The sequence below is a fragment of the Electrophorus electricus genome, chromosome 12 (genome assembly GCF_013358815.1).
Source record: "Electrophorus electricus isolate fEleEle1 chromosome 12, fEleEle1.pri, whole genome shotgun sequence".
Taxonomy (NCBI): Eukaryota; Metazoa; Chordata; class Actinopteri; order Gymnotiformes; family Gymnotidae; genus Electrophorus; species Electrophorus electricus.
Window position 1 is genome coordinate 18,675,598 of NC_049546.1, and position 7,490 is coordinate 18,683,087.

Here is a 7,490-nt window from a genome sequence, read left to right on the forward strand (position 1 = left end):
TGTACGTCATGACTGAAGAATGTGGAGATGTTATCATTTTGATTCATGCCTTCATAAGCTTCTCTGAGGCTTTACTGAGGTAATGGCCTATTTTATTACACATACACAGGAAAATGGGTCAGGCTCTGTGCTGGCAGAGCTATCACATCATTAAGCCGGCTGACGTCTTTTGATGCATGATGGATAATTATGTCAGAGGACTTTCTAATATAGCTGTCACACCTGTACTATTGTGTTTATTTACTACGTTATGTCCTAATATCGCTCACTTCACATATGCACAGAGGCGTGCATTCCAGCACACACACACACACACACACACACTCACACACACACACACACACACACACACACACACACACACACACACACACACACACACAGAAACACACACACACACACAGAAACACACACACACACACATACACACACAAACAGAAACACACACACACACACACACACACACAGTATTACAATATCGCTTCATATGAAATCAACAGTGGTCACAATATAGAAGCTAAAACATTCTACACAGTCTGATCAGAATTTGTCTACAAAAAATTGACAGTAAAAAAAGAGAAAGCTGAGGAAGCTCTGAAAGTATACACTCCAGGTCTTCTGAATTAAAACGCCGTTTGCCAACAGAAAGCTTGGACACAGATCCTGCCTCCACAAAGGTTTGCCAGCTTTTGTTTTTAACACACACTAACAAGCAGCGCTCTTCGGAGAAATAAATTAGCACATTGTTAGATGAGGCTTTGTCACTGCCAACATAATTACAGCTAATGTATCTGCCAGCCTTCCAACTAGAGTTTATTTGGTCAGGGATTTTAAAACGGGCCAGTCTGACAGCCCAAATGTAATTTAACCTTAAAGATTAATCGTTAGCGTGGCACAGTAACTCTGCCTAAATGACAGCCCATAAATTCTCACAAGTACATTACCGAGTAAACAGTCTTAAGGACTCAAAGCAAGTCATTTGCCTTCATTTAAATCAGTGCAGGTGCTTCAGGTGGGTGCTGCTTCTTCTTTCTGGCTCTGTTTCCTCTTTATCCCTCTCTGTATGGAAGCTGGACCTGAGGAAGTGAAACGTGAAACACACACATACATACATACATACATACACACACACACATACACAGAAACACACACACACACACACACAAACTCACACACACACACACACACACACACACACACACACACACACACAGACACAGACACAGACACAGACACACACACACACACACACTCACACACACACAGACACAGACACACACACACACACACACTCACACACACACACACACACACACACACACACACACATACACACACACACACACACGGAAACACGCACACCAATGTTTGTGACAGGTTGGCATGCACACACACACACACACACACACACACACACACACACACACAAAGAGAAACACACACACACACACCAGTATTTGTGACAGGTTGGCACTCTAGCCAGTCTCAGTAGGGGCATGCATAGTTGTGGATTCCAGGTATTGGACACTCCTCGGCGCACTAACCCACAGATCCTGTCACAATAAGATGCTTGACAGAAGGTGGAAACAGATTTTGGCTGTAACTAAAAAAGGAATAAAAAAAGTCTCTGAACGTAGACAAACCGCAAAAATGTGTGAAACTTATCACTGCAGAGTGAGCGAAGTGACTTCTCACGACTCCTGCTGTTTTGCAATGAACCCCCCGCCGCTTCTGGAAATTGGTCCCACCGCCGAGAACAAAGCAGCCCGATGAGAAGACGAGTCCCGCCGCAGCCGCGGGCGGAGGAAAGGTGCCGCCCAGCTCGGCCCACTCTGCCCCGCTTAGCCCTCTGTGCTCTGGGGGACAGAAGGCAGCCAGAGACCCGCGATCATAAAACACTCCCATGAAACTACAGGTCTATGGTCTCTCAAAGGTAACCCTCACTGGCCACGTGACTGGATATCACGACTGGATACCACTGCGTGGCGCGTGTCTGCGCGGTCATCGATGCTCATGGAACCGTCAACACATTAAAGCAATCTCAGAAATGCACACCTAATACAGAGTCCAGGGTAGGTCATGTTAATCAAACTGCAGACAGCAACATTTCAGTTTGGGTGCAATAGAAAATTGCTACCCAGTATACAAGTAGAGTGAAGAAAAACTGTAATTATATGAAAAGCTCTTACTCAATAACAACATTTACGTGGGTTCAGAAGACCCGACAGCGCTACTGCCTTGGCATGTCACTGCAGTTAGGTTTGCTGTGAAATTCCTGATTTTAAGCATTTAAACATTCATGTGTTTCAAAGGCCTTCTTTAAAATGGCAAATTTAATGTTTTCATCATCTTGATTAAAGTCCTGATTGAAATAAAGTTTAAAATGTATGATATATGCGATGCATTGATGAAGTCTGACTGCTTTTGTGCACGGAAAAGCTGAATCAATTTAAAACTCAATGTTCTGAAAACAAAAACAACCCAGACTAACTGCCTCAGAATTACCATGAGTTGAAATTAGTAACAATGGCCAAAATGCAGGCCATTCAGAACTTTACTGTCACAAGAATTTCCATTTCTGCAAAACAAGGTCGCAGACAAGAGTGAGCCAATATTCTGCAATTACTGTGTCTTCCATAAGCCACACAGTCTAAGATGACATCGGCGGCCATGGAGAAACAAAGGCACCATTGCAAAGAACCTAGTAACAGAAATTTCCTAACAAACAACGTTTATGTAAAATCTTCGCCGAACTTCACGATGAGAAAATGTCCCGTGCCCGTGCTAAAGCTAAGCTAACAGAGAAGCACCGTTGGCAATAGAAAAGTTTACGCTGGAGCTACTTCCCCTGACCAATCTCCAAGCCCCGCCCTCTGTGCCACGCCCCCTGTGACGCAGGCGGCTACCGCTAATTGGAGCTGTTCCACTGCCACGGTGCCCGGCACCGACCCCAACCTGCACGAACCTCTGCCTGCCCCAACTTGAAGGACAGGCGACATAAACACGTAGCCAGGGCACAAATAATAGAGGGGACTGACTGCAGAGTCTGTGTGACGATGGTAGGCGTGCGCCGGTGTGCCCACACTTCCTGCTGCCCCGCAGGTCTCGCAGTTCCTGCAGGTCCCGCTCTGCTCTGATTAATGGGTCCAGGCTCGAGTGGAGCAGCGAGTGGTAATGAAACGATCCCTCTCAAGGCGGACTGGCTAAGCATAATCACCGCTACGGCACCTCCTTTAATAAGAGTGATACGGAGCGCTCTGGAGCTCCACCCCGAACTCCAGCCACTGCTGAGAGATCTGCACTCAATTACAGTGTCGTATCTTAGCGCTGCGCTTAGGGCCTCTACGCTGGCAACAAGTTACTACCTGATGGCTGAGTCATGTGACCAGGTGGTTAGGTGGAGCTGCTCCAAGGCGCCTGTCTTGATGTAGCGTCTGCGCTTTGATCTCAGTTCCCTTTGTAAGTGCTGAGGGCGTTGATGTGTGGCGGATCTCCACACCTAAGTGTCCACGCAAGAACTCATGTAGCTGGGTTGATACTTTAAGGTAACTAGCGCAGGCCTGATTGGTCCTTTCGCCAAGTGAAGCCCGAGCTTGTACTTAAATCACTTACCATGATAGCTTTGTAATTTAGTTTGGAGGAAAAAATACAGGCCAGAAAGGGTTTGTAGGGCAACCGAAGAAGATTCAAGCATGAACACAGAATAGAGGAATGAGTCTGGTCATGTGCGTAACACAGCGGGACAAAATATGTCTCATTGCCGCTTAGGGCCAAATCACGTTGTATAGATATGGAATAAACTGCAGAATCGTTGGAAAATGTTTATGCTTACATAAACAAGGAACATCTTTATGCTTAGAGCAATAGATGTTTCTGAAGACAATTATGAATAAAGATTATGAATTTACACAGTTTCTTAGACGACACGCTCCTCTTCAGAAGACAGTAACAACTAACTCTGCCTGGATTCAGAATTTTATATGATATCAGACTTTTTCTTTTTTTTTTAAATTTCAGGTAAATGGAGGCTGCATAAAATTCTTGACAAAAGAAGGAACAAACTATCAAATGGATCTGATTTGAATAGCAGTGGCAGACAAATCCAGTTGGCTTGAGCTTTTTTGCACAAGCGACAGAAGTTAGGAGTACATTCAGAACTAATGCAACTCTGCCGTGAGCAGCACACACCGTGTCTCTAGTGAAATATTTTGTTTCGAAACCGTGTTTTAATATGGTTATTAAGTTGTAAATTAATATTTCATCATTATAAATAATATTCAGTGAGGCTTGTGTGCATTTATTATATGGCAGTTGCAATACCGTCAGTCAAATGGGGAATTCTTGACAAGCTCATGTTAAAAGCTCCGTCTGAATGCAGATGTATAATTAAATGTTCCTTTATTGGAAAGGACACATAAAACATCAAAGAGATCATTTTTATCCTTCTGTAGAAAAGTCTTTGCTATGTCTGTTGTCATCAAGATGCTTTGATGCTGAAAACATTCCTGGTTGTCATGTAGACCAAGCAGGGATTCAGACTAATGCAACTTCCAGGTCTGACCTTCAGGAACTGGAACACTAATGAAATCTTAATCAGCCAACTGTCAGTTAACATCTTACTGTGCAGTCCCAGACTTATACTTCAATATATTCTAAAAGACTCAAGTCAGTTTACTTATAATGTGCATTTAAATATACAAAGTGTTAACCAAAATTCTATACAACACACACACACACACACACACACACACACACACACACACACACACACATACACACAAACACACACCCACGATCATGCATGTGTTTAAAAAACAACCTGTTGCATGTCAATATTGCGCTTCCAATAATGAAACACACACAATTTTAATTTGCCCATTCAAATATGGAAGCAGAGTTTACAGTCACCTGACCTTCTCACCTAGCAATGATGGGCCCCAACCATACATTTTTTTTTTTTTTTGCATATAGCACATTCCAACCTGAACTCTTAAACCTGAACAGATGTTGGCAGTGTGCTGTAGACCAGCACACATAAGCTCACACTTGGTGGACAGATCACTACAGACTTTCCCTGTTGTTCTGCCCGCCCTCCTGCACGGCGTCCGCTGTAGAGGGATAAACTCGGCATCAACTTCAAGACCTGCTTCAGCCCTTCAGACTGCCAGATCAAGGCTCTGTGCAGGATGGATTTATGACGTCTCGGAGATTTCACTCACCACGTCGTTAACTAATCTCTGTCAAAATCTTTCTCTTTTTTTCTTTTAAAATCTAAAGTGGCTCACTTTCATCATACATTACTTTGGATCGATTCTCTGGCAGTCAGATTGTCTGCGGCGGCCTAATGCTTGTACCTCACGTCACAAATATGATTTAAGAATCTTTCAGCAGTCCTATATGCAGACAGAACATGAGTTGTCTGTCTTCACTGGCGCTGTACTATACAAACTATACCCCCTCCTCAGTGAATACCAGGACTGCATTACTGTCATGTGGATAAACTACTGCTTAACACCTGTCTGCATAAATGCCCAAACAGGATACTCCGCTCTCACAAAAATCACGCAACACACATACCTTTATGTCCAGTTTTGCTGTGTCAGGCCAGTCCACAGAAATGTCATTGACAAGTTTTAAATTCCAGGTGCTCAGCTATGCAGGGCAGCAGTGTGTAGACTAGGGATCTCCTAGTCTATCATAGACCTCTCCATAGGCCTAACATGACCCACAATAGTCAGAACACAGGCATACATATTACTGGCTACAAAAAATACAAGTTAATAAAAATAAAAAAGTGGCATAATTGCATTGCCAGATAAGTAAGTGACACTGAAGCTAATTCTGTGGCCAATTCTAAAAAAGCAAAGTTGATATGAAAATACACAATTCTGCTCTGTCCTGACTGATGAAGTTAGTTTGTCTTTACCAGAAGACCAGTGCTACACATGCATGGTGCAGCACGGCAGCATGACGATGCAACGCAACGGGCTCCATCATTTACACTAGGAAGCGAAAGTCTTTTGTTTTTGTTTTATTTATTTATCTATTTATTTATTTTGATGCACATCCCAGGCTAAACCACTGAGATTACACTACAAACATTTGTAGAATTTACTGACAATTTCCGTTTCCATCGCCTATATCAGCGAGCATTTTTAAGTGCTAAAGCAATTTTCGTAAAAAAAATCACTTGAATTTAAACATAGCTCTAGAGTTGCTGAAGCCGTTATGGTTATCAGACAAAACTGCAGAGAGAAGAGACGACATTATGGATGAGCACCGCCTGTCTGTGATGCCCTCTGACCTTAAGAAAGTTTGTTTCTGATAGGACAGACAAGAAAGCACTTACTATTCTCGTGAGAACTTTTGACGGCAGAGCTCTTGAGAGGTGGAACCTCTTTTAATGAACTGACCCAGTTCTTTGAAAAAATAAATGGTTTGGACATGAGCTGTCATGTCCGTCGTCACGCACGGCACCTCGTCCATGGCCGGACAACATCAGAGCCTGGTAAGCAGGCTAGCTGCAGTTAACCCTGCGCTAATAACATTTCACTGCTTCATTCACAAGTACGTGTTGTGCTCCAGACTGTGTGGGAAAATGAAAAGGACATCATGGATACTGTGATGAACCGTTAACTTCAACTGCGAGAGCTCTGGTGTGCAGGGTCAGCTGGAGGAAATGTGAGCAGAACTCCGCGATCTGATGCTGCATAATGGCGGCCTAATTATGAGTGTTGGAGAGAGAGTGTGAATTCCAGAATGAGCTTTGGCCAAAAGGCCCGCAACTTTCCCAATTTTTGGAACGAAAGTAAAGAAAAGGCTTATGAGCGTTCTGTTACATGACATCGTGTCGCATCTAAAATCAGTTTAACTTTAAGTCGAGAGCCACACCGTTGCTGACATGCTCGAGGCACGTCACCCTCAAAGGTGGCCATGCCTGAACGAGACCCACAGGCAGGAAAACTACACTTTCCAAAGCTGTGGAAAAACAGTGAGAGAAAACAAAGTATGGACAAAAGGAAAACAATGGAAAGACACCATGATATGCATATTCATGATGAGACTGCTGTAGAACTTCAGGGAGCAGTGATTTCCAGAAATCCTCTCGTTTCTACGACAGCCATGTTCTCTTTTTACAGATGGCCAGTGGACCGCAGAGGCCAAAAGGTTGCTTCCATCTCTTCAGCTGGAAATATCAAAGTCAGATTTGGTCAAAGAGCAACACAAGAGAGTTAGCGTGACTGGCTTCTGGATGAGCACGGCTCCTCGGCTCAGACATGCAGAAGTAATCAGAGTGCTGCTTCTTATCCGCCTCCAGCTGCATCTGTGAGTCGGCATTTTCATCAGTGAACGTTCTCAATGGCAGGAACAGACGCTCGGGTGCTCCGCTGTGTCTTCGGTGTCTTCACATCGCTACTACAGAGCACCAAACTTCATAGCTCCTGTTTCAACCTGCCATGTTATCTCCACTCACTGAATCACTGAAAAGT

The 7,490-nt window shown here is 43.9% G+C and overlaps 1 long non-coding RNA gene across 1 annotated transcript in view; it reads left to right on the forward strand.

Moving 5' to 3' along the window:
• LOC113579928 overlaps positions 1 to 7,220 on the forward strand; it is an 8,912-nt gene extending 1,692 nt beyond the window's left edge. Inside the window, exon 3 of the long non-coding RNA XR_003410927.1 lies at positions 7,140 to 7,220. This is a non-coding gene — a long non-coding RNA (uncharacterized LOC113579928). The remainder of the gene's footprint in view (positions 1 to 7,139) is intronic.
• Positions 7,221 to 7,490: the final 270 nt, after the last annotated feature.